This window comes from Pinus tabuliformis, chromosome 2_2 (genome assembly GCF_031772625.1).
Source record: "Pinus tabuliformis cultivar Carrire ecotype Pingquan chromosome 2_2, CPIR1, whole genome shotgun sequence".
NCBI classification, from domain to species: domain Eukaryota; kingdom Viridiplantae; phylum Streptophyta; class Pinopsida; order Pinales; family Pinaceae; genus Pinus; species Pinus tabuliformis.
In genome coordinates this window covers 846,482,555-846,506,232 of record NC_142300.1, presented here as the reverse complement: position 1 = coordinate 846,506,232, position 23,678 = coordinate 846,482,555, and positions in this window count along the sequence as shown.

Sequence of the window (23,678 nt, the reverse complement as noted above, 5' to 3'; positions counted from 1 at the left end):
TGTGAGAGAAATCTAGGAGAGGAAGCCCTAGATGTTGGAGGAAAGAAGCCTAAGGATAGAGGCCATAGTGCAGTCCTAGCACCCTAGCCTATAACAACTCTACACACAACCTAGAGGACGTAGTCATGAAGAGATGCGCTAATCCTCCATGTTGTCCTAGCCGCAGTCAAGATGAAGATATACGTTGTCCTAAATATACCAAGGGTGACCTAGCTGCAGGCCTATAGTGACCTAGCCACAGGCCTATAGTGCCCTAGCCACAGGCCTATGGTGCCCTAGCTTCAGGATGGCTGCAAGGTCTAAAAAGAGGGGAGAACATGGCTCGAACAAGATTCAAAAACAGCGCTGGAAGGAGGACTGTTAGGAGAAGGGTAAGAAAATATTTTGATGAGTTTGAGGCTGATTTTAGGGTATAGTTGCAGCAGCTTCAGATGCCCTAATCAGAGAGCCGAGATCTCATTAGTAGAGATCTAGGAGGGCTGCAGTCTGTTGTAGGAAAGGAGGCTGAAAGTGTTTATGGATCAGCATTGAGGAGGTGGTCTCAAGAACAGGCCGAGAGTCTCTTTCTCTAAGAATCAAATGGGACAGTGGCTATGGCATGAAGGAATAGCATAATTGGGACAACAGTTGGGATGGGACAACAACACTACAATTGGGACAACAGATATGGAATGGGACAATTGGGACAGCAGCTGTGATGGGAGAGCAGCAATACAATTGATGACATCAGCAATACAATTGATGACATAGCAACAAAGGCATGCTAAACATTGGGATAGTAGTAGCAATACTAAACAGTGGGACAGCAACATGGTGCTACAAGGGACAACAGCATGTTAAGTGGTACAACAATGATATGTGGCAGCAAAACAAATAGGACAGAAAGGCTATGATGCTTGGTGGAGCAAGCAAATAGGACAACAAGGCTATGATGCTTGGTGGAGCAAGCAAACAGGACAACGAGGCTATGATGCTTGGCGGAGCATGGTACATGGGACAACAAGCAATCATGGTGCAACAATGAGATGCAGCATGATGGGCACGGTGAGGTACATGATGAGGCAGCACTGGTGAGTGCAACAAGGTGATAAGGTACAACAAGATGTTGCAGTACATGAAGGTGCAGCAGTATGATAATGAGGTCCAACATAGTGATGATGGGTGCAGCACAGTGAGGCGCAACATGATGATGAGCAACACAATAATAGGTGCAACATGGTGATGGAGTCACCTGGGAGAATCGGTTGAAGCGGCTTGTCTTCAACTGAGTTCAGCTACCTCATGTATCTAGATGATCTATGCTCTTATTTAGATAAGTCAAAGTGTTGACATCTGTTGTATATGTACTATCTCTCTCTCTCTCTCTTTTGAACTATTGAAGAGCAAATAAGAAGAATTGATCAAGGGTTTCCCCACATTGGGGTTTGTCCCTTGCTAGCGCCACATCTTGTGTCTTCTTGTCTTGGCTTGTCTTTTGTGATCTATGTTCATGTTCTATCGACAATTTACTTTAATGATGATGTGATTGCTAATCTAGAAATGATATTGAGCTAACTGTGAAAATTGAAATAAATTGCTCTAAGCATAGAACATACCTAAAATTAACACCCACCATACTCTCTTCGGCCACTAGTAGTATCTTCTCAGCATCCCAACCTGTTGATCTTCTCGTTCCGACAAGGCAAACTGTGCGGATGATGGAATATGCCAAGTGAATGCCATAAAATCCCATAAAAACTCCTTAAAACTCCATCGGAACCCATGATGACATAAACCTGCTCCACTGACTTGGCCATCACCTGCCCTTGAAATCCACCTTGGTTGTTCTATGAAGAAGAATAGAAATGGGGACTGTCAAGGGGACATGACAGTCTTTCCAAAAAGGGCTCCTGCACTACATTGATTGCATTCAGGTAAGTGCAGGCCTCATTCTCTTACCCTACTCCATTTGTCATTCTATTTTAGTATTTATGTTCATTATTGAGTTGTTATTATAGTTAAATATTGTTGAGACTTACTTATGTCTTACTTTTTCATATTATAGTTACTCTCTCTTACACGATAGTTAAATTAGCTTATATCTGAATTCATAGTTTATTGTTTGTTTTTTATCGTGCTAATTAGACTTGTTTGTACTCCTAGTACCTTTTGGTTGTCAATTACCTTGTTTCTTCTCAATATTTTGTTTCTCTATATTATATACGCTTAAAACTCATAGTATGGATTTTCCATACAAATCATTGTCTATAATGGGAAACCTTACATTCACATACATCATGAGGTTTTTTCCTTAATAAATTTTATGACTCTTCTTCACTTTGTAAAATCCCTTGAATTCTTCTTTCTTAAAGATATGTAGTAGACACACATTCAAAATTGCAATGAAATAGTGATCTAGCTTAACTCTTTTTCCATGCTCTTGGTCTTCTTATTCTTGTCCTCTCCAACACCTCAACAAAGATCTCTTGTTCTTAGTTTAGCTCCATCTCTACCATCATGTTCATTAATTCTAAGGAATCCTTATTGACATTGTGCACTTTCATTCTTTGTATTATTCAACTCTAATACCTCAATGGATGTTCCAAGGCAACTAGGGAAGGGGAGTTTTTGATCCCTTCAAAAGGGCACATTGATCGCTTGGAAATCTCTAAGGGGGGATGAATTCTCCACAAGTAATGATGAACGAATGAGTGAGGTGAATGCTTATTTATATGAGGCCTACTTCACATAGTTTTTAACTAAAAGCCCCTACATAGTTTGATTTTTGAGTGGACAAATGGTAAATTAGGGTTACAAGCCAAATGACTAGCTTTACAACATAACTTTCCATTATAAGCCCACATATGTGAGATATAGGGCTAAAAGTGTGATGATGTGATGCCCCTTTTGGGACCCAAATTCTCCATGAAGGCAAATTAAAGGCTGAAAATGTCTCCAAGTATCATGATCATCCTCCATTTGAGGAAATTCCCCGAAGCACGCATCAAATTAGCTACAAGGTTCCAAAATCTAGTTGTGGGTGCCATATGTTACATCCATTGTGTCAAGAAATGTGGCGCCTCCTCTATCTAACGAAAGGGCTCCATTTGGTGAAACAAACCTTCCTCAATCATCCTAAGAATGACCATCCTCATCTGGGCCCTACGTCATGGCATGCCCATCAAGTAGTGTCAAGGCCATCCTGGGGGCATTTTGGGTCCTCTAGTACATCCTCAAGAGTCTTTCGTTCTTGGATAGAGAAGCTCAATGTTCTAGTTCCTTTGGATGCTCCAAGATGTGTCTTAGTTGCTCAAGTCATCAAGAGGCCCAACGCTTGCTAAAAGTGGGAAATACTACATTTGCTAAGTCATCATGCTCTCTGGAATAAAAAACATGTCTTGTTGCCATTCAATATGGTAGGGGGGTACCTAAGGGACAACTAGTAGACCAAGGGCCAAAAATGGTATAAAGACCCATTTTCACCTCCGTAAGTGTCCCCTACTCTTTACGGCCTTTCATCGATGGGACGAGTCCCAGTATGAGGGAAATCACCTAAAATGATGGGATCAATGATAGGGTATTAAGTGATTTCCAAGTCCCATTCAAAGGAGAGGGTCAATTAGGGATCAATGCTTTTAGAGAAACTAAAGGCTCTCCAAGAAAGACCAATCAGAAAGACCTGGGCCTAGGGTTAATGATATTCAAATAATGACAAGCGTGTCTGAGGTCAAAGTTCCAAAGATGATTAGGACCTCTCAATAAGATTTGTATGATGATTATATGTTATATATGCTCTCACGATCATTGAGAAGCCTAGAATGGGACCACACAAGACCTAGGGTTTACAAATAACTATGGGAAGAGACCCATGAATGAACTCACTAGGTCAAGGTAGTGTAGGGAAAGTGTTTTTAAATAATTTATTCCACCGAATATTGTGCGAAAACCCTCAAAAAGACCTCTCACAATGATGTTCAATATTGGAATTCAAAGACTGAGGTAAGGTTTCATTCCTCTTTGAAATGAACCGTGGTAATTGTGTGAAAGCTTGAGGATTCCTAGCGGAGACACCAGTGTAGCAGCTTGGCCAATCAAAATAGAAAAAATCCTTCTCTAAAGGAATTCGCATGCAGCCCTAACTAGGCCATCTAGGAGAGAGGAAAAAAATTTTGACGAGAAAAAGACAGGAAAAAGAAGGGTGACCACCAAATTTTCTTGGATAAATGCCTTACCCTTGGGCTATGGAGTTTATGTGATTCGAAATTCTGCTTAAATTTGTCTTGAAGGAGGCTAAAGAGTGATTCCCTAGCTATCACTCTTTAGCATTTACCCACCCAATGAAATTTTATGGAAGAAGAACAAGTTTTAATCCACTATGAACATTCATCTAATTTCTAATCAATGAGTAACATGCACAAATTTGCAATCCAATAATCTTTTCAGTGATATTCAATAATTAGGGCAAAGGAAGAACATAGCTAGGAACATAACTAGTTGCAAGATTTCCACACATTAGATATTAATATATGAAAAATTTTCAACAAAAGAACTTACAAGATAGCAAGAGATATATCCAATCGAAGGTTAAGATAACGACTGCAAGAAAGAACAAGATTCCAGCTCCCAAAAATATTGAAATGAATCAAAGAACTCCAATATACATCCATGAAAAAGTGCAAATTTCTCAAGAGAGAGATATCTAAGTGTGATGATGATGAGGTGGATTGCGACATAGGGATCTCAAGGCCAAATGCCATGGGCTAAAGGGTGGTAATGATCCAGGAAGCCCAAATGTAAGGGTGTAAGAATGTACGAGGGAGCAATCGTGGTACATGAGTTACCCTAGCCTTTGTTTTTCCACCATTCTTCATTTGCCTTTTTCCTTTTATTGATTTTCCTTTATTTTACTGCTCGGGGCTTGAGGGGATGAGAGCATGATGTGTATGATATATCAGTGATTACCCCCTTAAGGTGGGGCAGTGTGGTTCATCACCCACCAGGGGTTGGGACATACATGGGTTCCTTAATGATGCAAGGGGTAATCATAGGGGCCCTAAGAACCAACGTGATGGCCATTATGATAAGGGGTAGAGATCATGTTTAGCTTTGTCCCATGTGCTAAATTTTATTCTCTCGACCATCTTTTATATTTTTTGGTATTATTTATTATTTATGTCGCCATATTATGCTTTTATCCTTCTTTTTTAGCTACATCAACCTCTGGGTTCCAGGACCGAGACATGTGGAAAAGGGGAGGGGGTGTACCACAACCGTGTGGACCGAGTGGTCATGCTGACCCAAAGAGGGAAGATGATGAAAGAGGGCATGTAATGTGTGGAGGGGAGTGAAAAATGTGGAATGGGAAATGAGACCGTGATACCACAATCGGGGTTTCCAAAGTAGTGCACATCCTAAAGCTATAAGTTAATAAGGGAGGTCCCACAGGACTAGGGATGAGGATTAACCTCCTAATTAAGGTGATGGAAAAAGACTATAGTGAAATCCCTTCTTTCTTACAAGATACCTAGTAATCCATACCCAATTTTTCCCATGAAAAACAAGCATAAACACCAGTTTGCATAATGGAAAACCATATATTTAGGATTGGATGGCCCACCTTCAAACATACGATCTCGACATATGGGTGAGGGGACATTTGACTTGCTCAGGGAGAGGAGACATCTCGCATAATATCGGCTACACTGGTGGCTGTCAGGGGCTATTGGTTGTCCGCTGAGACAAATCTGAAGAGAAAAATGCTCCCATGGGAGTCACCCACTAGTGCTGCATAACATGGCCCAAGTATCATGTGGAGTAGGGTGCCCTCTGTGAAAAATTGATAATCTCGAATCCTACTATAGCAACTGATAATGTTTCTTCTATTTGTTAAATTAATCAAACAAATTATTTGCAGATTCCTACGGCAAATATTGAAACATATACACTGCAACCTTCACAAAATAAATATTGCGGAAGAAATAAAAACACTGGAAGAATAGATTCACACACACAATAAAACATCGCTATTTTTGGACCAATGTCCCCAAAAAAACCCGACTTGGGAAAACCGGTGCAATAGTTGAGGATTTTATTATTATGCAATAGCAAAATCTGAGTACATATCTATGGAAGTTTAAATATATATTTCCATAGAGAGAAAATCACTAACAGAAGTCTAGTGAGAAAAATCTCACTTCCACTGGTGATCCGACACTGACCTTAGCTCAATATGAGATGCCCCTTGCTGCCTCTCTGTTGCCTCTGCATCAGCCTACACAGATCTATGTTAGCCTGGTCGGACCAACGTCTCTTTCACTCTGTTGATCAGTTGCTGATCTGGAATCTTGATCTCTTGGCCTTCGGGCTCCCACTCCCGCTCCTACCTCTGAATTGCTACTTCTCCTCACCAAATACGGATCTCCCTCTGAAGTTCTTTGATGCCTCTTTGCATTGTGCCAACCTCTCTGTGGAGTACGTTGTCTCTCTGCTATGCACTCACCAGACTGGAAAAACTTCCTTTCGGCCTTACTATGCCTGCCCCTCTCTCACCACTTGAAAACTACTGAATCACCTCTGACAACACAAAGTTGCTACTCTGGAGTTCGATTTCCAAGCAATATCGAATTCCTTGCTCCTCAAGTGTGTTCTCCAACCCCCATCGAATTTCTTCTTATAATCTCTCGTTGAGGCTTCAATGGCCAAGATTAAAACATAATCGATTGCTAAGATTAACTAGACATCGATCCATGCCTTCTTCTAGAAGATTCTCACCATGACTTAATTAATACCCTTTAATTAACTAGATTTCCTAACTTTAGACTTCGGAACCATTAAAAAAAGTTAATTATTTTAATTAAGTCGTATCTATGTGGAATTTTCAGAAACGATTTATGGGTCTTGGAGAATACATGTATTCTAGCCTCTCCACAAAATTTCGTGGCTAGAACACATCTAATGCTACAAAAATTCACACTCAATATTAGCGAGGAATGTGTTATAGTGCTGCAACCCACTGAAGCAACACCATGCTTTTGCACCACCTCCTATTACGTTGTTGATGTCTGGCTGCTGCTGCCCACCAGCTACTGCGCAAATCTAGTAAACTTTGCATGTGTGCTTCTGTTGGCCCTGCTGAACTATTGCCAACACTGCATCTGCACTGCAAATTTGTCTCCATCTGCTATTGTTGCAACTGCAACAACTGCAATGAATAAGAATCCATAATACTGAACCAACCGTGGTTAGTATGATGCATCTGTCTCCCTAGTCCTAACTACTACTAGACTCTGCACTGTCACTGAAGCCTCTGCGTTTTTGCTGACTCTGCTCTGTTATAACTGCACTGTTGCCAACTCTACTCTGTGTTGCTTAGTATCTAACCGCTACTAGCTACTGCATCTGTCACTTCGGCACCTGATTGCAACAACTTCCACTGATCCATCCTCAAGAACCCTGCCCATACTGTAGCTCTCTGGGGCTACAAAACCAAATCACCCCACTTCTCTCCTAGAAGTATCTTGATGACCTTGGCAAACTCTTCCTTTAATCTGGAAGACAAATTTTTGATCTTTGCGGATGCAGCCTGTTGATCCTGCTTCTCCTCCTTATCCTTCTTTCTAAGAGGACATTGAGTGTTGTAGTGGCCAAGCTCACCACATCTGAAGCATTTCACCTTGGAAATGTCCTTTCTCCTGCGCTGCTCCTGCTGCCCCTTTGATATGAGGGCCACATCTTCCTCCTCCTTTACTTGCTTCGTTCCAGCACTGTTACTGCTACCACTGATGGTACTCTTCACGAGATCTCGCCTCATCTCCTCCTGCTGAAGATCAGCCCACATATGATCCCAATCTGGTAGTTTTTCTCTACCCAAGATACTATGGACGAAAACTTGACATTCTTCGAAAACATTGTTCAGGGCTAACCGTACAAATTCTGTAGGCTTGGGCGCTGAACCTACTTAAGACAGATGGTCCCGAAGATATTGAAGCCTAGTAAGGAAGGGGTCTATACACTCCCCTTTCTGCATCCTCATGCATCCCAACTTCTCCTCAAGATACATTTTTCGTTGCTCAGAAGATCCTTCGTACAACGTAGCAAGTGCTTCCCACATCTGTCGGGCAGTATCTTTGCCAGCTATGTGAGATACCACGTGATCTTGAACCTCATCAAGAATCAACCTCTTTGCTTTCGCCATCTCCTTCGCATACTTCTTAAGTAGATCTGAATCTATGGGTACAACTACCACACTATTGATGTAAGTTTTGAGATCATGTTCATCTAGAAGGCAGGGAATTCTAGCCTTCCAGATCACATAGTTGAAGGCTCCCTCCCACTGATCTTGATCTTTCAACCCTGTTGATGCCATATCTCTAAAAATGTTGAATTCCTCCTCTTCTCCTCTGCGCAGTTGCTGCCCAGCTATTCGCACTCCCTTCTAGAGTAAGAAACTCTACACACAACTACTGTTGCTTTGCTAGGAGCATTCAAACTTCTGCGCTAGAAGTTACCTGAGGAAAGAATTTCCTCAGTGTGTTCTCTTCCTTCCTCTTGACACTATTTGCACTAGTAAACTACTGCAAAATCTGCATCCCAGATGAAGATTTGCTCTACAAGGAAAATACTGCTGCTCCCTTCTACCTTTGGTAAGTTTCGATTTGGAAAATCTAATTTCTCTGTCGACTCGCTTAGAGAAGTAGACCTTTCCTCAAAACTCGACCCTCTTGGCCCAAGGGTTGCGCTTCCTCTGCGGTTACGAATTGATGCTTACGCAGAAACTCGATCCTCTTTCTCCTTTGCTGCTACTGAGCTCTTTGGATTCTATCCATGCTTCGATACCATGTGAAAACTCGATAATCCTGAATACTACTGTAGCAACTGATAATGTTTCTTCTATTTGTTAAATTAATCAAAAAAATTATTTGCAGTTTCCTACGAAAAATATCAAAACATGTACACTGTAGCCATCACAAAATAAATATTGTGGAAGAAATAAAAACACTAGAAAAATAGATGCACACACAAAATAAAGCACCATTATTTTTGGACCATTGTCCCCGGAAAAACCCAAATTAGGAAAATTGGTGTAGTAGTTGAGGGTTTTATTATTATGCAGTAGTAAATCCGAGTAAAAATCTATGGAAGCCTAAATCTAGATTTTCCATACAGAGAAAATGACTGACAAAAGTCTAGTGAGAAAAATCTCACTTCCACCGGTGATCCGACACTGACCTTAACTCAAGATGAGTTTCCCCTTGCTACCTTTGCACTGCCTCTGTGTTAGCCTACGCAAATATGCATTAGCCTACTGGGACCAACGTCTATCTCACTTTGTTGATCAACTGTTGCTTTGGAAACTCGATCTTCTGGCCTCCAGGCTCCCACTCTAGCTCCTGCCTTTGAATCTCAACTTCCCCTAGCAAATACGGATCTCCCTCTGAAGCTCTGTGCTGTCTCTCTGCACTGCGTCAGCCTCTCTGTGGAGCACGTTCTCTCTGCTATGCACTCAGTGGACTGGAAAAACTTCCTTCCGACCTTACTATCCCTGCCCCTCACTCACTACCTCGAGACTACTGAATCACCTCCGACAACACACAGTTGCTACTCTAGAGTTCGATTTCCCAGCAATATCGAATTCCTTGCTCCTCAAGTGTATTCTCCAACCCCCATCGAATTTCTTCTTATAATCTCTTGTTGAGGCTTCAACGACCAAGATTAAAACATAATTGATGGCTAAGATTAACTAGAAATCGATCCATGCCTTCTTCTAGAAAATTTTCACTATGACTTAATCAATACCCTTTAATTAACCAAATTTCCTAAGTTTAGACTTAGGAACAATTAAAAAAAAGTTAATTATTTTACTAAAGTCGTCTCTAGGTGGAATTTCTAGAACGATTTTTGTTTATTGGAGAATACATGATTCTAGCCTCTCCACAAAATTTCGTGGCTAGAACACATCTGATGCTACAAAAATCAACACCCGCAAGGCCTCTAATGCTTTCGACCACTTGGAAAAAACAACTCAAACACAAGTGAAAGCAACCATTCATTAGAGACTAATACCATAAATGCATCTAAGTGGACCATACTCAAGTGTTAACGACATATTAATACTTCAAACTGAGATCACCTCTTAATATCTAACTAGACCAAGTCCTATAAAGGTCTTCCCTATCTTTGTAGGGGTGGCTAAGTAGTCAATCCTATTAGGGGCTTCCAACCCCTAAGGGGAGGTGCCATTCCACGGTTAACCATTGAACCAATGGGTGTTGTTGTAAGTGAATGGAAATTAAGGGGAAAGACTTCCTGGCCAAGTGTCATGGTCAAGGGACCAGCAAATGGGAGTCCACATCTTGAGTGTATAGATGTAATGGAGGGAGCAATCATGGATGAATGAGTTACCCCACTTAGTTTGACTTTTCCACCCCTTTGATGTGTCTTTTACTTCATTTTGATAACGTTTGTGTTATGGTGCATAGCTCAAGGATCAAAGCTTGCTATTTAGGATAGAGAATTTAATTTACCCCTTAGGATGAAGTAGTTTATAGCTCATCAAGGTTGGCACATGTAAGGGTTCCTTTTGATGTGATGGATACTCGAGTTCTCAAAAACCACATGGTGGCTAATCAGGAGGGTAGAGTTGACACTATTCATTTTCCCACACACTATCTTATGTCCCGACCATCTTTTACATTTTGATTTTCTTTTTCTTTTGTTGTGGCCATATTATGTTTTTTCCATTCTTTTAGCTGCATCAACTTCTAGAGCAATGTTTTATAGCCCCACTCATGGATGTGGATAGGAGGGTGTCGTATCCTGACGAACCAATGTCAAGTTAGACATGAAGAATGTAGATGGTATCAAGGGCTTATATTGTGACATGTTAAGTGTTAAGTATGGTGTAAGGGAGAATGAACATGCTATTTCATTCTAGGTTTTCCAAGTAGTGCTCCCCTACAGCCCTGATGCATTAAGGGATGTCCCACTACAATAGAGTTAAAAATTAACCCCCTGGTAAGGTGAGAGAATAGATCTATAGCAAATATCAATCAATCATCCAGATCACCCCTTTATCCTTACTAAATTCCTAAAACATTAAGTAAAATCACTTGAATGCAGCATGATCAAAGTACCTGTTAAGTGGTACCCCACCTTCATCTGAGAGGAATGTTGAATGGTGAGAGATGTAGTGACTAGTGGAAATAGTGGAGGAGATGGCATATCGTCATTATCAACCTAATGAGTAGGGCTACTAGCTGGTTGGTTGTCAAAAATAGGAGACCTAATGAGTAGGGCTACTAGCTAGTTGGTTGTCAAAAATAGGAGAGAAGTTTTCTCCTAGGGGGTTACCCATTTTGGTGGGTAACAAGTATAATTATCTCAAACTATGTATCAAGTTTGCACTGGAATGGCCCTCATGTGTACATCTATATGACCCAAAGATGCTTGAAAAGGACCCTCTTCTTGACTATGTAGGATAGTTCAAGAGTTATAATTGCATACCAATTTAGTGTCATGAATTCTCTCATATTAGCTTGAATCAAATTTGTCAATACACAAAAGGAGTTGTTTGTTTCCCTTTCATAGAAACGTTATTTTTATTTTGATATGGCTTGTGGTAGAAAGTATATTCTACAGTAATTTATTCTTTGAATTCAGATAAAAAGGATTCCATCAGCTTGTGTGTAGTGGGTTGGTTGTTGGTATTAAGATTGGTTTTTTTTGACATTCAATTGAGGCTTTGAAAATAAACTTCCCTTTTATCTTTTTATGATTGATTCTTGTCTTCACAAAACAGATCTCTCTCCATCATATTTTAGTGTAGATATGGAGTTAGCCTTCCATATTGTGTTGGTGAAATTGCCTATAGTGCAACAATATTTTATAGGGAGGGCTCCCTAGTTGTTATTAGATTCACACTGATGAGCAAGAGGACAATCTGAGTTGAAAAAGGTTTGTCTTCTGAGTTTCATTTGATTTTCCTCGACAAAAGCCTTGTATATCCAACAAGACAAATCAAGTGGAAATAGACTCATAATGTGTTTTGACACTGAGAGTACCACACTCTCAACTTTTGAATGTCGCAACAGACTCATACATCACCAACTACCTTCCTTAAGCAAGAGAATGGTGCTCGTAAGTTGTCTTCTTTCTTTTTTATATTTCATTTATCGATTTCATATTTCAATTTCTAGTTCTACCATTTTGTTACAACCCCAAATCCTCACCTTAAATGACAAATCCTTACACACAAGTGAGACCCTAGGGATATTGGAGAAGGGTTACCCAATGTAACCTGAATGTCTTTTTCAGTTTTTGTACCTCAGTTATCCTCTGACACAGGGGGAATCCCCAAAAGAAACTAAGTCTAATGACTAATAATAATTTGAAAGGGTTTTAGACTATGGCTAAAGCTAACTTATGATATTTTTTAATGTATATTGCATAAATTACAGAAGTAGAATCTAAAATGATGTATTTTTGTATTTTAAGATGCATGTTGGAAGGAAAAGTTACTGTAAAACCTGGCAGCCTAGTGGAAAGCCTCACTAGGTCTATGCAACAATGAAATCAACCACAACTATCAATTTAGTGGTTTTTCTCCTAATCTTTTGTGATTAGATATTATCCCCACAAGCAAGGCCTCCCCAACAAGTCTCAGAGACTTAAGTAACCCGAGGATTCCCAGCTTAAATACCTTCTAAGTACCTACTAAATTTAAACAACTTAGAAATGTATTCAACAAGGTAATTCTCAAGGTGAAAAAGAGATAAGGAAGTGATGGCTATATCTAGAGGGCTGAGGTGAGTCCTAGAGACGCTCAAATAGTTTCGAAACACATACCACCATTATTTAAAGGATTTTTGTTATAAAATAGGTTTTGAGATAACACTTTACATCATGCAAAATTTATGACAGCAATGATAAACTAGCCCACAAATGATGGTTATCAATAAAATATTAAAGCCAAGCATATAGGTAGAATAAAGAGGTTAAAACAATTTTTTGAATGGCTGAATTGCACACAACAGCTAGGAAAACCTAGATGTCAGCAGTAAAATTATGGGTGAAAAATGCATAAATTGATGATTTTCACTTTTCCAATGTAATAGATGCAAAACCTTTTTTTAGGACAATGATATATAAGGTGAATTATTCTATCTAATGAAGATTTTCCAAACCTTAACCATTTTTAACCTTTACTTGCTTCGTTCCAGCACTGCTGCTGCTACCACTGATGGTGCTCTTCACCAGATCTCGCCTCATCTCCTCCTGCTGAAGAGCAGCCCACATACTATCCCAATCTGGTAGTTTTTCTCTACCCAAGATACTCTGGACAAAAACTTGACATTCTTCGAAAACATTGTTCAGAGCTAACCGTACGAATTTTGTAGGCTCAGGCACTGAACCTACTTCAGACAGATGGTCCCGGACATCTTGAAGCCTAGTAAGGAAGGGGTCTATACACTCCCCTTTCTGCATCATCGCGCATTCCAGCTTCTCCTCAAGATACATGTTTCGCTTCTTGGAAGATCCTTCGTACAGCGTAGCAAGTGCTTCCCACATCTATCAGGTAGTATCTTCGCCAGCTATGTGAGATACGACGTGATCTTGAATCTCATTGAGAATCAACCTCTTTGCTTTCACCATCTCCTTCGTGTACTTCTTAAGCGGATCTGAATCTGTGGGTACAACTACCACACTATTGATGTAAGTTTTGAGATCATGTTCATCTAGAAGGTAGGAAATTCTAGCCTTCCAGATCACATAGTTGGAGGCTCCCTCCCACCAATCTTGATCTTGCAACCCTGTTGATGCCATCTCTCTAAAAATGTTGAATTCCTCCTCTTCTCCTCTGCGCAGCTGCTGGCCAGCGATTCACACTCCCTTTTTGAGTGAAAAACTCTACACACAACTAATGCTACTATGCTAGGAACATTCAAACTTCTGCGCTAAGTGTCCCTTGAGGAAAGAATTTCCTCAGTGTGTGCTCTTCTTTCCTCTTGATGCTATTTGCGCTGGCAAACTACTGCAAAATCTTCGTCCCCACTAAACATCTGCTCTACAAGGAAAATACTGCTGCTCCCTTCCGCTTCTGGTAAGTTTCGATCTGGAAAATGTAATTTCTCTGTCGACTCACTCAGAGTAGTAGACCTTTCCTCAAAACTCGACCTTCTTGGCCCAAGGACTGCGCTTCCTCTGGGTTTAGGAATTGATGCTTACGCAGAAATTCGAACCTCTTTCTCCTCTGCTGCTACTGAGCTCTTTGGCTTCTATCTGTGCTCCGATACCATGTGAAAACTCAGTAATCCTAAATCCTACAGTAGAAACTGATAATGTTTCTTCTATTTGTTAAATTAATCAAAAAAATTATTTGCGGTTTCTTATGGAAAATATCGAAATATATACACTGCAGCCATCACAAAATAAATACCGTGGATGAAATAAAAAAAATTAGAAGAATAGATGCACACACACAATAAAGCACCGTTATTTTTGGACCATTGTCCCAGGAAAAATGCAACTTTGGAAAATTGGTGTAGCAGTCGAGGGTTTTATTATTATGCAGTAGTAAATCTGAGTAAAAATATATGGAAGCCTAAATCTAGCTTTTCCATACAGAGAAAATGACTGACAGAAGTCTAGTGAGAAAAATCTCACTTCCGCCGGTGATTCGACACTAACCTTAGCTCAAGATGAGTTGCCCCTTGCTACCTTTGCACTACCTCTGTGTTAGCCTGCGCCAATATGCGTCAGCCTACTGGGACCAACATCTCTCTCACTCTGCTCATCAACTGCTACTTTGGAAACTCGATCTTTCGGCCTTCGGGCTCCCACTCTGGCTCCTGCCTATGAATCTCAACTTCCCTTAGCAAATACGGATCTCCCTCTGAAGCTCTGCGCTGCCTCTCTGCACTGCGTCAACCTCTCTGTGGAGTACGCTGTCTCTCTGCTATGCACTCACTGGACTAGAAAAACTTCCTTCTGGCCTTACTATCCCTACCCCTCACTCACTGCCTCAAAACTACTGAATCACCTCCGACAACACACAACTGCTACTCTGGAGTTCGATTTCCCAGCAATATCAAATTCCTTGCTCCTTAAGTGTGTTCTCCAACCCCCATCGAATTTCTTCTTATAATCTCCTGTTGAGGGTTCAACGACCAAGATTAAAACATAATTGATGGCTAATATTAACTAGAAATCGATCCATGCCTTCTTCTAGAAAATTCTCACCATGACTTAATTAATACCCTTTAATTAACCAAATTTCCTAAGTTTAGACTTAGGAACAATTAAAAAAAAAGTTAATTATTTTAATTAAGTCGTCTCTAGGTGGAATTTCTAGAACGATTTCTGGCTTTTGGAGAATACATGTATTCTAGCCTCTCCACAAAATTTCGTGGCTAGAACACATCCGATGCTACAAAAATCAACACCCTCAAGGCCTCTAATGCTTTGGACCACTTGGAAAAAACAACTCAAAATGAAGTGAAAGCAACCATTCATTAGAGACTAAGACCATAAATGCATCTAAGTGGACCATACTCAAGTTTTAATGACATATTAATACTTCAAATTGAGACCACCTTTTAATAACTAACTAGACCAAGTCCCATAATGGTCTTCCCTATCTTTGTAGGGGTGGCTAAGTAGTCAATCCTATTAGGGGCTTCCAAACCCTAAGGGGAGGTGCCATTTCCAAGGTTAACCATTGAACTAATGGGTGTTGTCATAAGTGAATGGAAATTAAGGGGAAAGACTTCCTGGCCAAGTGTCATGGTCAAGGGACCAGCAAATGGGAGTCCACATCTTGAGTGTATAGATGTAATGGAGGGAGCAATCATGGACGAATGAGTTACCCCACTTAGTTTGATTTTTCCACCCCTTTGATGTGTCTTTTACTTATTTTTGATAATGCTTTGTGTTATGGTGCATAGCTCAAGGATCAAAGCTTGCTCTTTAGGATAGAGAATTTAATTTAACCCTTAGGATGAAGTAGTTTATAGCTCATCAAGGTTGGCACATGTAAGGGTTCCTTTTGATGTGATGGATACTCAAGTGCTCAAAACCTCGTGGTGGCTAATCAGGAGGGTAGAGCTAACACTATTCGTTTTCCCACACACTATCTTATGTCCCAACCATCTTTTACATTTTGATTTTCTTTTTCTTTTGTTGTGGCCATATTATGTTTTTTCCATTCTTTTAGCTGCATCAACTTCTAGAGCAATGTTTTATAGCCCCACTCATGGATGTGGATAGGAGGGTGTTGTATCCAAACGAACCAATGACAAGTTAGACTCGAAGAATGTAGATGTTATCAAGGGCTTATATTGTGACATGTTAAGTGTTAAGTATGGTGTAAGGGAGAATGAACACACTATTTCAATCTAGGTTTTCCAAGTAGTGCTCCCCTACAACCTTGATGCCTTAAGAGACGTCCCACTTGAATAGAGTTAAAAATTAACCCCCCTGGTAAGGTGAGAGAATAGATCTATAGCAAATATCAACCAATCATCCAGATCACCCCTTTATCCTTACTAAATGCCTGAAACATTAAGTAAAATCACCTGAATGCAGAATGATCAAAGTACTTGTTAAGTGTTACCCCACCTTCATCTGAGAGGAATGTTGAATGGTGAGAGATGTAGTGACTGGTGGAAATAGTGAAGGAGATGGCATATCGTCATTATCAACCTAATGAGTAGGGCTGCTAGCTGGTTGGTTGTCAAAAATAGGAGAGAATTTTTCTCCTAGGGGGTTACCCATTTTGGTGGGTAACAAGTATAATTATCTCAAACTATGTATAAAGTTTGCACTGGAATGGCCCTCATGTTTACATCTATATAACCCAAAAATGCTTGAAAAGGAGCCTCTTCTTGACTATGTAGGATAGTTCAAGAGTTATAATTGCATACCAGTGTAGTGTCATGAATTCTCTCATATTAGCTTCAATCAAATCTGTCAATACACAAAAAGAGTTTCTTGTTTGTTTTCATTTTTTTGAAGTGCCTACAAATCAGAAATCAGAGCTCCTTCCCTTTCATAGAAATGTTAGTTTTAGTTTGATATGGCTTGTGGTAGGAAGTATATTCTAGAGTAAGTTATTCTTTGAATTCAGATAAAAAGGATTTCATCAGCTTGTGTGTAGTGGGTTGGTTGTTGGTATTAGGATTGTTTGTTTTGACATTCAATTGAGGCTTTCAAAATAAACTGCCCTTTAATCTTTTTATGATTGATTCTTGTCTTCACAAAACAGATTTCTCTCCATCATATTTCAGTGTAGATACAGAGTTAGGCTTCCATATTGTGTTGGTGAAATTGTCTATAGTGCAACAATATTTTATAGGGAGGGCTCCCTAGTGGTTATTAGATTCACACTAATGAGCAAGAGGACAATCTGAGTTGACAATGGTTTGTTTTCTGAGTTTCATTTGATTTTCCTTGACAAAGGCCTTGTATATCCAACAAGACAAATCAAGTGGAAATAGACTCATAATGTGTTTTGACACTAAGAGTACCACACTCTCAACTTTTAACTGTCGCAACAGACTCATACATCACCAACTACCATCCTTAAGCAAGAGAATGGTGCTCATAAGTGTCTTCTTTTCTTTTTTATATTTCATTTATCGATTTCATATTTCAATTTCTAGTTCTACCATTTTGTTACAACCCCAAATCCTCACCTTAAATGACAAATCCTTATACACAAGTGAGACCTAGGGATATTGGAGAAGGGCTACCCAATGTAACCTAAATGTCTTTTTCACTTTGTGTACCTCAGTTATCCTCTGACACAGGGGGGAATCCCCAAAAGAAACGAAGTCTAATGACTAATAATAATTTGAAAGGGTTTTAGACTATGGATAAAGCTAACTTATGATATTTTTTAATGTATATTGCATAAATTACGGAAGTAGAATCTAAAATGATGTAATTTTGTATTTTAAGGGGCATGTTGGAAGGAAAATTTACAGTAAAACTTGGCAGCCTAGTGGAAAGCCTCACTAGGTCTATGCAACAATGAAATCAACCACAAATATCACTTTAGTTGTTTTTCTCCTAATCTTTTGTGATTAGATATTATCCCCAGAAGCAAGGCCTCCCCAACAAGCCTCAAAGACTTAGGTAACCTAAGGATTCCCAGGTTAAATACCCTCTAAGTAACCTACTAAATTTAAACAACTTAGAAACGTATTCAACAAGGTAATTCTCAAGGTGAAAAAGAGATAAAGAAGTGATGGCTATGTCTAGAGGGCTGAGGTAAGTCCTAGAGACACTCAAATAGTTTCCAAACACATACCACCATTATTTAAAGGATTTTTGTTATAAAATATGTTTTGAGATAACACTTTACATCATGCAAAATTTATGACAGCAATGATAAACTAGCCCACAGATGATGGTTATCAATAAAATATTAAAGCCAAGCATATAGGTAAAAAAGAGAGGTTAAAACAATTTTTTGAATGGCTGAATTGCACACAACAGCTAGGAAAACCTAGATGTCAGCAGTAAAATTATGGGTGAAAAATGCATAAATTGATGATTTTCACTTTTCCAATGTAATAGATGCAAAACCTAGTTTTAGGACAATAATATATAATGTGAATTATGCTATCTAATGAAGATTTTCCAAACCTTATCCATTTTTAACCATAAAAGGAAAAAGATAACATAGATTTTGTAGGATCGATATGCCTAGAATAGTGTCTTTCTCAATTGTTTATATGGAGTCAAACAATAGAGGTCAAAGGTGGAAGACCTTGTGTGGGTAAGATTGACAAGCATCAATACTCAATCCATTCCATAAATATTGGCTTCAAGGCCATGAAATTCCATCATCTTGTGTTGGATGTCCTCATAATAGTGTTGGAGGAGTGTCAAGCCATCCTTAATGGCACTTGAAACGTATCTAGAAAGCAACGTCTAAAATACACTGTAAAAATCAAGTGAGATCATCATCATAGGTTTAGCAACCATAAAGGTATTATAGTGGACCATATCTAATGCAAAAGGTGCAAGGGTACTTCACACAAGCATTGTCTTCAAATGTCTTTCTAGCTGATGATTTGTAAACAAGTTACCACACTTATAGATGGGAGGGTTATCCAAAGGTCCTATTAGGTATTTCCAACCTAAGGGGAGGAACTGTTAGTTTCTATAGCATCGGATGTGTTCTAGGCACGAAATTTGGCGGAGAGGCTAGAATACATGAGATCTCCAAAACCCAGAAAATGTTTCTGGAAATTCCACCTATAGGTGGCTTAATTAGATTATTAGCCGATTTTTAAATATTTCCTAAGTCTAAACTTAGGGAATATGGTTAATTAATCAGAATTAATTAGGTCAAGGTGAGAATATTCTAGAAAATCACACGGATCGATCCAAAAGTGATTTGAGCCATTGATTAAGATTTAATCTTGGTCGTTGGAGTCCCAATACGAAGATATAAGAAGGGATTGATGTGGTGATGGAGAAGACACCAGAGACACTTGGAGAGTTTGATTTTCCAGATTAGCGGCAGTCAGTTGTTGGAAAGTTTGAGCTTCAGTGAGGAAGAAGAGATAGTGACAGGCAGAGACAGTGAGGCTAGAGGAATATTTCCAAATCTAGTGAGTGCATTTGCAGAGAGGCAAAAGAGCCACAAAGAGGTTGACGCAGGGACTGCATAGTAGCTTCTAGAGGCAGTTTGATTTGCATATTCAGGAAGTCGTTTCAGTGTTTTGGTGGCAGAAGAATTTTTGCAAAGGCCAGGAGAAGCGTTTCCAGAGCCAGTGGCAAGCAGAACAATTGGCTCAGATTGAGATCCAGGCCATACAGATTAGACCCTGCACAGAGCCCACACAAAGGGTGACAGAGGGAAATTCGTAGAGGGTTTCAAAGGCCAGCCTTCAGAGCCGGATTTGTCTGTGGGGTAAGGAAAATTCCTTAGTAGAGTTTTGCCAGTATTTTTCTCTATAGGATTGTCAAATTCAACATCCATATTATTGTACTCAGATTTCACTGTTGCATAATAATAAAAACCCTCAGTTGCTGCACCAGTTTTCCCAAGTTGGGTTTTTCCATGGGCTTTTTTCTAGAAATAACGGTTTCATATTTTTATGTGTGTGTGCTAAATTTTCTCAGTTTCCAATGCTATTTTTTTTGCAGAATTTTATTTGTGAAGGTTGCAGTGTGTTTAATTTTTTGTTACCGTAACAATAAAATGAATAATTAATTTATCAGTTAGAATAATTAATACTAGTTGTTGCAATAGGATTTCAGTTTTGAAATTTTCACATGGTATCAGAGCGTAAGCGATCAATCGCGAAGCTCAAAAATGGAGAAAGGAATTCGTTGTTCAGAGGGAGCAGCAGGCCGAAATTCTCAGAGCCCAAGGCAGGCAAATCGAATTCCTTGGGGAAGCTTGATTTTCAGTTACAGGTTTGCAGTTTTTTTGGGTTTTCCATAATAGTGATTCTAGCACGCAGAGGGAGCAGCAACAACTCAAATTTCACTAAGTAGATTCGTTGGTTGGACGCAGACGGTTTTGCAGCAGGTTGCAGTAGCAAAATTAACATCGGGTGGAAGAGAAAAGCACACACTGCAGAGGGGAAATTTATCTCATGGGATCTCGATTTTTAGAGATCTAATTATTCGAGTTGCAGATTGGCAGTAGTTATGAGCATATTTCCTCACTCCAAAAGGGAGTGTTTGTAGCAGATCTAGCAGTCGAGCAGAGGGAGAGAGTGAGATGCCTGTTTATTTTTGAATTTTGTAGATTTTGCAACTTTGTAGAGATGTCCATACGAGATTGGCAGAGGAGGTCGTGCGAGTTAGCCAAAATGTAGATCTGGGTAGCAGATTGTCTTCCAGTTGTCGGAGACAGGTACCAGAGGAAGTACAAGTTGTTTAGTGCGGGTTGTAAAGCAAAGAAAGGTCCCAGCAAGGGATAAGGCTCAAAAGGAGATAGTGACGCACCATATCCATGAGGAGGAGGAGTATGAGACTCCAGTGTGCCAAATGGGCAAGGTCAATTGAGGTGTCCTCGTCATGGATCATCACCTTGCTATGGGGGTCCCACAGTATTTAAAGAATTTCAACCCCCACTCTGGTTATCAGTTTTCCTTATCCCTCCATGCATTTAGTTTTAAATCCAAGCATGATAAAAATTCTAAAATCTGGAAATGACAATATTTTTTGAAAAACACAAATTTAGAGATTTCACAACTACTAAAATTGCAGAAATAAAACACAACAAAATTATGACAGCCACACACAAAAAACAACACAGTGATTTTTGGTCAATGTGACCCTAGAAAAGTCCCCTACAACTCTTGGGGAAGCCCAGTTTGAGAGCTCTTCTTTATTTCTGAAAATGCTTTTACACAGAAACTGAAATACACAGTAAAAATTCCAGCAACCACAAATTACAACTTATCTTGTTTTCCGTGCTTGAACTCTGCCTCGAAAATTGTGCCAATCAGCGAACAACCAAAACATAAATTTTTACAGCAATAAAAAAACATTAAATGTTGTACGACCTGCCTCGAAAAACCTGCCCAGAGCCTGTTGTATGGACTGTGCAGACCGTATGGATTTCAGCAGTACGGCTACCTCGAAAATCGTGCCCAAACTTGCCTAAAAAATTGTGTCGTTGTGCTGTCCCTCTTCCTCGATTTTTGTGCCTTTCTCCTGCTATACGGTTTTGCCTTGGGATGTGTGCCAATAAATGTTGCTGCCCAGATTTGCTGAAATGTCTTCTTGCTGCTCTCCTTCACTTCCTCACTGCTTAGAAATTTTCTTCTTGCTCTCTCTTCTCTTTCTCTCAAATGCTCATGAAAGAATGAATTGATCTTTTTCTCGTCTCTTTTCCTTTTACTCTCTAAATGACCTTTTGGGTTACCCTAAGATCTAATGGCTAAGATTCATTTAGATCTAGGGATGAGAATAAATGTGCATTTAATTCTCACTTTCTATTTTTTAACTCACCCACTTAAATAAAGACCCACTTAGCCTTTTATTTCCATAGTCACTCTTTCACTTTCTAATTCTTTATTGACTTTAATAAAGTCACCTTTAAATTAGAATGTAACTTTACCACTTATAAAGTCACTTTTAAACTAAATTGACTTTACCACTTATAAAGTCACTTAGGAGAAAAGTACAAATAAATTTGGACACTTTTCCCTAGGCCAAAGATCAAAGCCTTAGGGAACCACTTGTCCTCTAGTACCCAAATTTTAACAGTATTCGGTAGCAGGATGGATTAGTGTTAGAGATGCAGTCAAATTCCAGAGCAACAGTTGTAGACTAGTGGCAGTGAGATGATGAGGAACGCAATGCAATGTTGGAAGTAGTGTAAAGTGGCATCGTGTAGAGCCCATAGTAGAGAAGATTCTTCACTAGATAGTGTAGGTGCGTGTAGCAGTAAGGAGTTCAGTAATAGACGTGACAAACAAAGTTGATTCAGTATTTCAGATGCTTCTCAGTTGTAGTCGTTGCAGTTGTAAGAACAATAGATGAGAGGGAGTTGCAGTGCAGATGCAGAGTTGCCAACAGTACAATTGTGTCAGCAGTAGCACAGATGCAGCATCAGAGTTATGCAGTAGTTTGTGGGAAGTAACAACCAAACATCAACAATGTGACAGGAGGTGATACAAAGACAGGATGTTGTGGCAGGATGTGCAGCACTAGAGAGAACACAGTCCTCGCTAAGAGGGAGTGTTAATTTATGTAGCATCAGATGTGTTCTAGCCGCGAAATTTGGTGGAGAGGCTAGAATACATGAGATCTTGAAAACCTAGAAATCGCTTCTGGAAATTCCACCTAGAGATGCCTTAATTAGATTACTAGCTGATTTTTAAATATTTCCTAAGTCTAAACTTGGGAATATGGTTAATTAATCAAAATTAATTAATTCAAGGTGAGAATAGTCTAGAAAATCGCACGGATTGATCCAGAAATGATTTGAGCCATTGATTAAGACTTAATCTTTGTCATTGGAGTCTCAATAGGAAGATATAAGAAGTGATCGATGTGGTAATGGAGAAGACACTAGAGACACTTGAGAATTCGATTTTCCATAGTAGTAGCAGTCAGTTGTCGAAGAATTCGAGCTTTAGTGAGGAAGTAGAGATAGTGAGAGGCAGAAATAGTGAGACTTGAGGAAGATTTCCAGATCTATGAGAGTGCATTTGGAAGAGGTAGAAGAGCGACAGAGAGGCTGTACGCAAGGTACTGTGTAGCTTCTAGAGGTAGTTCGATTTGTAGATTTGGAAGTCATTTCAATGTTCCAATGGCAAAAGAATTTTGCAGAGGCCGGGAGAAGCATTTCCAGGGTCAGTGCCAAGCGGAAGAAGCAACTAAGATCGAGATCCAGGCCGTATGGATTAGAGCCTGCACAGATGCCACACAGAGGGTGATGCAGGGCAATTCATAGAGGGTTTTAGAGGTCAGTCTTCAGAGCCAAATTTTCCTGTGGGGTGAGGAAAATTCCTCACTATATTTTTGCGAGTATTTTCTCTGTAAGATTGCAAGATTCAGAATCTATATTATTGTACTTAGATTTCACTACTGCATAATAATAAAAACCCTCAGTTGCTGCACCGATTTTCCCAAATTGGGTTTTTCTGAAGACTTTTGTCCAAAGATAACGGTGTCATATTTTATGTGTGTGTGTCTAAATTTCTCAGTTTCCAGCACTATTATTT